Source organism: Poromitra crassiceps, assembly GCF_964638095.1.
Source record: "Poromitra crassiceps genome assembly, chromosome: 14".
Lineage (NCBI taxonomy): Eukaryota > Metazoa > Chordata > Actinopteri > Beryciformes > Melamphaidae > Poromitra > Poromitra crassiceps.
Window position 1 is genome coordinate 1,129,231 of NC_139633.1, and position 10,000 is coordinate 1,139,230.

Here is a 10,000-nt window from a genome sequence, read left to right on the forward strand (position 1 = left end):
TAGGAATGCTGTCCGTTCTTTTGTCATGTTTAGATATGAGGGAGAGATTTGGTCTAGTTTAGTGTGTTTCCATATCAGTGTGCTGGCCTGGCCTGGCCTGGCTCAGCACAGCATGGCAGCGCAGCAGCTCGGCTGGCAACGTTTCCATTACAAGTTCTCCACAATAAAAAGCCTTCTGTTAGTTTGGCAATGGATTTTTTTTTTTTGAATAAGTATGTTTATTCAGTTTTCAGTTAGCAGAGGGATAAACAGTTAATGTTGAATGGGATAACACAGAATATGCCCTCTGTCCCCAGCCACCCACAACACAACACACACAATCTCCACACAAATAATAATGGAAAGCTTTTAATATGAACATTTTAATATTTATATCATATTTTCATTATCATAATGCTGTTCCAACATATGACTGAAAGCGATCAGGAGGAAACAATCAAATAAAACATATCTCAAGTACAACCAGAGACACCGGAGAGAAAGTAAACTAACGTTAAAGCTACAGCATAAGGCCTTGAGAGCTGAACACACAGAGGCATTTAAATGACTTGAGAATCTCCCAACCCCTCACAACACGCACTTGAGGTGTGTGTGTGTGTGTGTGTGTGTGTGTGTGTGTGTGTGTGTGTGTGTGTGTGTGTGTGTGTGTGTGTGTGTGTGTGCGTGCGTGCGTGCGTGCGTGCGTGCGTGCGTGCGTGTGCGTGTGTGTGGGGCAGAGGTGGATGGGGGTCACGGTTGGTGAGACAGCAGCACAGCCCACTGGGAGGCGGGTGGAGGATGCTTTGGTCTCACTCCAGAGAAGGTCCATTTTGAGTGTGGCTCAGCTCGGCTCAGCTCAGCTCGGCGCCTTCAAATGTGTATGGGGGAAGGAAAATCAGCGCGGCTTGGTTTGGTTTGGTTTGGTTTGGCGGCCAAAAGTGCCAAAGCAAAAGAGGTGTACGAGTCTCACATTTAAAATGCACATCAACAGAATTGGGGAACCCTATTGTTCTCTGGCAGAGAAGGAATTTCAAAGAATCAACACACACACACACACACACACACACACACACACACAGCACACAGCACACCGCGCGCACACACACACACACACACACACACACACACACACACACACACACACACACAAGCACACGCACACCAGCTCCTTATCCAATCCCTCCACTAATTCCCCCTCGGTAGAAGGTGTTCATTGTTTCTCTCTCGTTCTAATCTGCCTCTCTGTCTCTCTCTCTCTCTCTCTCTCTCTCTCTCTCTCTCTCTCTCTCTCTCTCTCTCTCTCTCTGTCTCTCTCTCTCTCTCTCTCTCTCTCTCTGTTTAAAATCCATATGAGATTCTTTGACTTGGCCACAATCAGAGGCAGTGAGGCAGAGCATCATCCAGCTAATGCTCTAATGCTCTTTGTCTGCCCACATTTGTCACTTAGCATGGAGAGTAGCTACACCTTTGTCACGGAGCGGCCTGGGAGAGAGACAGGCACACTCACTCACCAGGGCCAATTGTTTCTTGTCACAGGCCATCTTAACCCCCCCCCCCTCTCTCCCCCCCTCCCTCCCTCCCTCCCCCCCTGCCTCCCCCCTGCCTCCCCTCCCTCCCTCCCCCCCTGCCTCCCCCCCTGCCTCCCCTCCCTCCCTCCCTCCCTCCCCCCCTGCCTCCCCTCCCTCCCTCCCTCCCCCCCTACCTCCCCCCCTGCCTCCCCTCCCTCCCTCCCCCCCTGCCTCCCCCCCTGCCTCCCCCTAAGCAAATCAGCTTTGCTGTGGATTAAGGGGCTATCACAGCCCTGTCAGATCTCAGCAGCGCTGCTTAAAACAGCTCAAAACAAACAGATCCTCAAAGTGACAATTGAGTGGATGGAGGAGAGATTCCAAAGTGCGTGAAGATCATCATTCCATATCCGTCAAGATAATCGAGGTTCCAGAGTCTGTAAAACGTGTCGGAGTTTGATCAGACGAGGACTTGAGTTACGGTACTTAAGTGTTCTCTCTACACATGATGCCCTGCTTTTCTTTTTAACTTTGGTGCAGTCAATCCACGTTTTTATATTCTATCTCATTTAGCAACACAACTCTTCGTATGTCGCTGGTAGGATTGAAAAGCAGGGATGGATTGTTGTCAGCATGGAGCTCACACATCACAATGCCTCGGCCACAAAGCAGAAATTTGATTTTGATTTGATGATATTCAATTAGTTACAATTTAATGTTGAGGTAATATCCTTTGTGACAATCAAGTATCAGAATGAGTTCATCCTATTATTCAAAAAGCCATGAATCAATGACTTAGGGTTTCATGGGTCATTTTCCACCATGTGTGGATGGTGTGATAGTTAAGAGGTTACAGAGCCAGGTCTCACTAGCTGCCTCAAATGGAGAAACAATATTTTGACACTACAGCAGTTGTAATAAGGTAATATTGCAGTTTATTAGGCTGCTTTCTCACTGGGAATGATTGGCCCCCCTCCCCTCTCCCCCCGCTGGTCAGCTTTCACATTACAACATTTCTTCCACGCTCAGAAACGGAACAGAGTGCACTTGCATCATCAACTATGCCTGGAGTTTATCCTCGCCTGTTTGTTGTCTATGTGGTTCGGAACGGTTGGCTTTCACACTCGTAAGTGTCCCGTGCCCGGGGCACGCCAAAGCGCTCCCCAGACCACCTTTTCAAGTGGATCCTGTTCACGGTTCCCTCTTGTGCGCCCGGGTGCAGAACGGAACGGAACGCAACGTTCACACTCGTCAAATGTTCAGAAACTGGGGTCAATTTGGGAGACAAGTGTGCTCGGGAACGATACCGAGGTGCCAGTGAGAAAGCAGCCTGAAAGTGATCAGATCTCACTAGTCTGCTTTCAAACTCTAATGGATACATGCAATACAGTTAAGTAGGTATATTGTACGCAAAGGGTTCCATTCTGAAACATCTCATTTGGAAAAGGAACTAGCTGAAGTTTATTTTTCAATATCTCTAAAGTCTAAAAGATCAGATCCATTATTATTCATATCAGTATGTATTCTTCTTGGCTTCCTGATTTCACAATGACAAAACAAGCCACATATTGCAGCAGTCTTACCTTGATGGCCAAGGTGTGTGTGTGTGTGTGTGTGTGTGTGTGTGTGTGTGTTGTAAAACCAGGCGTATTAAGGCCACAAGAACTTGGGTGGTCGGCCACCATCACCATTCACTCTGGCCACACACAGACACACTCCCACTAACTTAGACACACACCGATCCACTGACACGTACAGTATATACTCACAGACCCAGCCACACACAGACACACACACATTGACACACACACACACACTGATCTGTCAAGGTACACACACTGATCTGTCAAGGTACACACTACACACACTAGACACTAGACAGTGTTGCTACCCCCCCACGTCCGATTGTTCGCCACCATGATGAATCTGTTGTTCTGATATCTGAACTGTGAACTGCTGCTTCACGCAGGGAGAGTAATCAATCCCAGAGAGATGGGAGTGTTGGCTCAGTGGCCTCTGTGTGTGTGTGTGTGTGTGTGTGTGTGTGTGTGTGTGTGTGTGTGTGTGTGTGTGTGTGGTGATGTTATTGGCCATTTTAGCCCTCGAGGATGGTCAGAGATGGGAAAGTGATGAGCGGGCACTTCTTATACTAGGGGATGAACTCTGGCTATAATCCTGTCCACCTCTCTCTCCCTCTCTCTCCATTTCTTGACCCAACACCCCGCTCCTAACCTCTCTTCCCAAACCCCCCCACCCCTCTCTCTCTCTCCCCCTCTCGTGCGCACTGTCTTGTGGTCTCTCTCTCTCACGCGGTCTCTCTTCTTCCACCTTTCCCTCTCCCCTCTCTCCTCCATCGTCTCCTTCCTCTCTTCTTCTCTCTCCCCTTCTCTCCCTCTCTCTCTTTCCATTTCTTGACCCAACACCCCGCTCCTCCTAACCTCTCTTCCCAAACCCCCCCACCCCTCCATCTCTCTCTCTCTCTCCATGTCCACCCCGACTCCCCCTCGCCTCTCTCCCCCCAGTAGAAGTGCAGAGCCAGGGCTTTTTGGCTGCTGGTCATTTATTTTCCCATTAGCCCCCTGTCTGAAGTGCATGCTCTGGGTCTGAGTGGGAGGGGGAGGGGGAGGGGCCACCGAGGGCCACCCGAAAGAAAGACCCGGAGAGGAGTGGAGGGCACCCTGGACACGCTGATAAGACGGGGGGGGGGGGGGGGAGGGAGGGAGGGAGGGAGGGAGGGAGGGAGGGAGGGAGAGAGAGAGAGAGAGAGAGAGAGAGAGAGAGAGAGAGAGAGAGGATATGAGACGTTAGCTTGGTTTACATCGAAGCATTTCTTTACTGTGTATGAATTATGATGTATGGAATTAGGAAAGCTAAACGAAAACTGTACATTTCATTGGAATGTCCTCAGTATGGCAGTAATGTATAAAACACTTGCTTGAACCGAACACATTTATGCAGTAAACAATAATATGAAATGCATTTGGCACAAAATTATGACTCTGTGAAATCACACACATTTCATTCATATGATGTTTTTGGTGATACACGTATTTGACTTAGGCCTTAGTGTTCCCTAAGGAACATATAGGCCATCCTCTCTGGTCTTGTGCACTTCAGTCAACTTGTTCCCATGACCGCCCCGTTTTGATATTTTACTAGTTCAGTCAAAATGTGCTGTGATTTGGATGGAAATATAACTAGTGGGTACTGAGTGAGTGAGTGAGAGAGAAAGTGTGGGTGAGAATAAAGTATGATTGAGGCAGAGAGAGGTAGAGTAGTTGTAATTGAAGGCTGGTCTTGTTTTAAGCCATGTAACAGTTGCAACACAGTATGAGTTACATTGTAACAGTATTGTAACAGTAGGAGTTACATTGTAACTCATTACATTGTAACTCATACTGTATACTGTGTTTTCTCAGCCAGCTACAGTGTGACCTTCCCCAACACCTGAGCTGATTATCCTAACATTCCTAACTTTTAACCAGCTGAATTGGCTAATTTGGTGCAGAGGTTATCGATACACTTTCTCATTCTGATCTTAGATCTGATCCTAAGGATCAGATTCTGTGAGATCACTTTGCTTGCCCTCAATTTGTCTGCGTCTCCTGCTGTGTTTACTTACATCTGTGTGTATTTAAGTCTCTGTTGATTTTCCCACTCTCCCTTTCCATGTCTTTACATTGCTTGTATATACTAGGGGTGGGAATCACCAGATGCCCACGATACGATACTAAAACGATACTTGAGTCACGATACGATAGTATAATTTTCTCCCCACCCTCGCCCTAATCCGGGCCCGTATCCTACTCCCTCCCCTCCCCCAACCCTAGACCCTACCTCTACCCTGGCTCTCCCTCCCCTGCACCCTCCCACCTCTCCTTCTCTGTTCTCTCCTCCTCCACATTTCCCATTTTCTCCCCACCTCGTCCCTCTCACATTCCCCCTGCTCTCCTTCCCCTGCACCCTCCCACCTCTCCTTCTCTGCCTCTCTCCTCCTCTCTGCCCTCTCCTCCCTCTCACATTCCCCCTGTTCTCCCTCCCCTGCACCCTCCCACCTCTCCTCTGTTCTCTCCTCCTCCACATTTCCCATTTTCTCCCCACCCTCGCCCTAATCCGGGCCCGTATCCTACTCCCTCCCCTCCCCCAACCCTAGACCCTCCCCACCTCCTCCCTCTCCTCCCCCACATCCCCCCGCTCTCCCTCCCTCCTCCACTCTCCTGCTTTCTCCTCTTCCCGGTGTTTCTTCCTCTTCCCCCCTTCCCCCACTACTCTAAAGCATAGTACACATTCTACTCCAAAGCATGGCACCCACTCTATCCCCTCCAATATTTCGCCACTATTTAAAGTATGGCACCTATGCTCTTAGTATTTCGCCACTATTTAAAGCATGGCACCCATTCTTCCCTAAAGCAAGGCACCCATAAGCTCTATATGTGAACATGTGCTTATTTGGCAAAAGGACTCGCTACTAAAGGCTTGCAGCCAATTAATTTAGGCATAGTTTGGTTGCTTAGAAATTGACATATGTCCGTTTGCAAGATGTGTGTCTATATTTCTCTATCATATAATTGCTCGATATGTTATTATTACTATTAAATTGTTAATGTTGTGTCAGTTAGACACAGTTAGACACAGTCAGTTAGACAGTTAGCCCCCTGTTCTCTCCATATAGTCTCCCATACTCCTCTATACTCTCATACTCTTCCTTACGCTCTCTCCTCCCCCACATTTCCCTTTCTCTCCCCACCTCCTCCCTCCCCCTGCTCTCTTCTCCCCCACACCCCCCCCCTTCCCCTCTCCTGCTCTCTCCTCTTGCTCCTTCCCCACCTCCTATACCCTCCAACATCTCCCATTCCCTCCCCACCCCATCACTCTCTCACATTCCCCCTGCTCTTCTCCCTTCTCCTGCTCTCTCCTCTGCTCTCTCTTCATTTCTATATTTTCTATATTATCAATTGTTCAAATGTTATCTTTATTCTGTATATTCTTGCTAGGGATGCTCCGATCCGCATTTTTCGTCTCCGATATCGATACCGATATCTGGGGGTCCAGTATCGGCCGATACAGAGTACCGATCCGATATCCCCCCAAAAAATCTGTATTACCTAATAAACTGTATGCCTCACTGTGTGGAAGAGACTGGAATCATTATTTTGTGCAAGGCAACATCAGGCTTAACTTAAACATTACTTTCCTAACTTTGTAAAACAAAATGTAACAAACACAGCTATAAATGTAGTGAATTATTTATTGAATAACTGTGCAACACAGCAACAATGTAATTTGTTTAAAGCTATATGCTTCTCCAGCTTTGTAAAACATTCAAATGATCTGTAAATGTTAAGACAGAAAACAGGAATTTAAAATTCCATTATCATGTAGCAAAACTATGATAGCTAAATCACTAATCACGTCAGTAATTTGAAATCCATTGTAAAAACAATAACTGAGCTGAAACTGAGAATAAACCAATAGCTTCACTAGCTTGGTTTTACTTTTTGGTAAACATTCAATGGTATAGTGCAAATGGGAATTTAACATCCAATACAAAAGCAGTTGAATAAACATAGCTGGGTAAAACATGTAAACATAAACATCTTTATAATGGTTTAGTGCAAATAGGAAATTAGGAAAAGTGCTGCAGTGCAGACAAGAATTTAAAATCAAAAGTAAAATAAATAAAGGAGCTGAAACTGAGAATTAAAACAAAACAAACCAATAGCTTCACTAGCTTGGTACATATTCAAAATAAATAGGAGTCAGCTCTTTGTTATGATTTAGTGCACTGCAAATAGGAACCAATGGCTTCACTAGCTTGGTAACAACAAAATACGGTATTCAAACAGAGGTAGTCTACTTGTCAAGTTCTCTTTTGTTACCACTAGACTGGGCAGAAGGCCCTTGTATTGCTGCCTTTTTTTTTTTTTGCAGTGTTGTGGTCAAAGTCACATAGCACTAGAGCTGCAATAATTAGTCCATCGACAGAAAAATAAAATTAATAGACAATAATTTTGATAATGTTTAGAGTAATTCCTAATTTGTTTAAAGAAAAAGTCAAAATTCTCTAATTCCTCCTTCTTAAATGTGAATATTTTCTGGTTTATTTACTCTTCTATGACACATAAACTATCTATATATATATCTATCTATATCTTTGGGTTGTGTGGACAAAAGAAGACCTTGGAGAATGTCATCTTAATTGAGAAAATAATTGACAGCTTAATCGATAATTAAAATAAAGTAAACATTAGTTAGTTGCAGCCTTACACCACTCAGTGTCAGTGACAGTGACCTGCTCAAGCAGATCCAGATTTCTAAAGCTTCTCAAGCTCAGACTTAAGCATCAGTGGCAGGTTCTTGTTCAGGAAAGCAAGCATTTCTGCTCTCTCGGCTGTAAGTCTGTTTCGCTTCTCATCTATGATGTTGGAGACTGTGCTGAACAGCCTTTCACTGTCTACGCTAGTGCAGGGCGCGCAGAGGTACTTCAAGGTAGCGGCAGCAAGGCCTGGAAACCGCTGTTGACTCCCCAGTATTTGTATGGGTCGTGTGTGTCAGGAATTGTTTCCTCAGTAAAAAACCCATGCAGTTGGACAGTAGTGCTGCAGCTGGTTGCTGCACCAGGATCTTCCTCACGCTCCCCCCGAATTTTGGCAAATTCTTTCATGGAGCTGCCCCTGCTCTTGCTTCTGCTTGCTTCTGCTGCTTCCAACCGGGGGGCCTTTTCTGGTGGCTCCACTGGCTCCGAAGCCTCTGATGCTCCATCAGCTGTCACTGTGGTGGTCCTCCTCCTCATGTCTTCCTCCAGTTCCTTGGCCAGTGCATCTTTCCCACGCTTGGCACAGTCTGCACTGGTAAAGAACCTGAGAGGAGGGGAAAACAAACAAAACAAAAAAACACATATTAGGTTCAATTATAGACTCATCAAAGACTCAAAGTAATACATAATAGAAAAAAGAATATCACAGATGGTTGCACATTTATCCTTACTTTACATCTCAAATGTAGCTTAGTAGTGTATGTAAAATCTATAATGTGTATGTTATTTAATATTGATCTTTTATGAGTTATATTCAATTTATATCCTAGCATCTCTCATCATATTTAAATTTGCAGCATACTAGTCTATTTCACAGAGTGTGTGTGTGTGTGTGTGTGTGTGTGTGTGTGTGTGTGTGTGTGTGTGTTTGAGAGAGAGATAAATAATATAATGTAATAGGTTTAGAGTCTAACCTGTCCTTATATCTCGGGTCCAGCAGTGTGGGAAGTGCGTAGAGAGGTTCATCTTCTACGGTGCTGAAGCGTTTGTCGACGGCTTCTAGGAGGGTCTTTTTCATGGTTTTTACCCCAGAGTCAGCCTCGCTTTCCGTGGAGAGGAGACGTTTGAGAACGGTGACACTTGGGATAACATCAGCAGCGGAGGAGGTGGCTGAGCTCACCTTCCTAGTAAACTCCTCAAACGGTTCAAGACAGGTCCTTGTTTTGTCAAGCAAGGCCCACTGGTTTGGCGTGAGTGTTGTGGGCAGGGCATGGTGGTCAGCAGAATAGAGAGCCGCAGGGATGACGTATTTTTGTAGGCTGAATGCGGGAGTCCCGAACTTCCTGGTTCAACACTGTTTCTGTCTATGGGATTTTTGAATGGGTTTTTTGGCGTGATGCTTCAAATAAGGTCTCTGGGCAACGCAAGTTTAATCAAACGCGAACCAAGGTTCAGCGGGATAATCTTCACACATGAGGACCACTTTCATGAGTTTTGAAGCGTAAATGCGAGCCCTAGAGGTAAAAAGCTCGTGCTAAGCTAATCCAGAACTACACACTGTCGCATAGGCTTTCACGTCACGTCAACACTCAACCTGGACTGTTGTTGATGTGTGCACTGATTACCCTGGGCTGAACGGGGCTGAACCAGGTGAGGGAAAGAAAATTTCCGTGTTCGTCCTTTGAGTGGTGACGTTATTTACGTATATATCCCCATCGACTCAACAGTGTAGTCCCATTTAGCCGTTTGCTAGCTAGCCGCCTTTTTAACGGCACATAAAAGCTTCAAAACTCATAAAAGTGGTCTTCATGTGTGAAGATGATGTTACTATCATCTGGTTCGCGTTTGATTAAGCCAGCGTTGCCCAGAGAGCGTATTAGAAGCATCGCGCCAAAAACCCATTCAAAACTCCCATAGGCGAAAACTGTGTTGAACCAGGGCTGTTAGCATCGATGATTTCCGGACTCGTTACTGCGGCTCTCTATAGGCAGACAGGGTTCGCTTCTGTTCCAGCAGACTCTCTATCATTAAAGTGTAACTAACGCCCAAAACACTTTTTTTCAGCTTTTAACCAATATATATGACTTTGGGGGTGATGTGTGAAGAATTCTGGTCAGAATTTCCACATTTGACACCAAACTGTTGCCATTTTACCATTTGTATCATTTTTCAGCAGCATAACTGGCATAAGCGCCCTCTAAGGGTCAAACACTGCTTTTTTTTTTTCTCTCAAATGAATGGGAGATTTGGTACAACCTGA

At 45.8% G+C, this 10,000-nt stretch overlaps 1 protein-coding gene across 1 annotated transcript in view; it reads left to right on the forward strand.

Annotated features, from left to right (window-relative positions):
• The window catches only part of ehbp1 (EH domain binding protein 1), a gene marked incomplete at its 3' end in the record, with an annotated part of 171,447 nt that overhangs the window by 82,990 nt on the left and 78,457 nt on the right, over positions 1-10,000 (forward strand). The window lies entirely within an intron of this gene.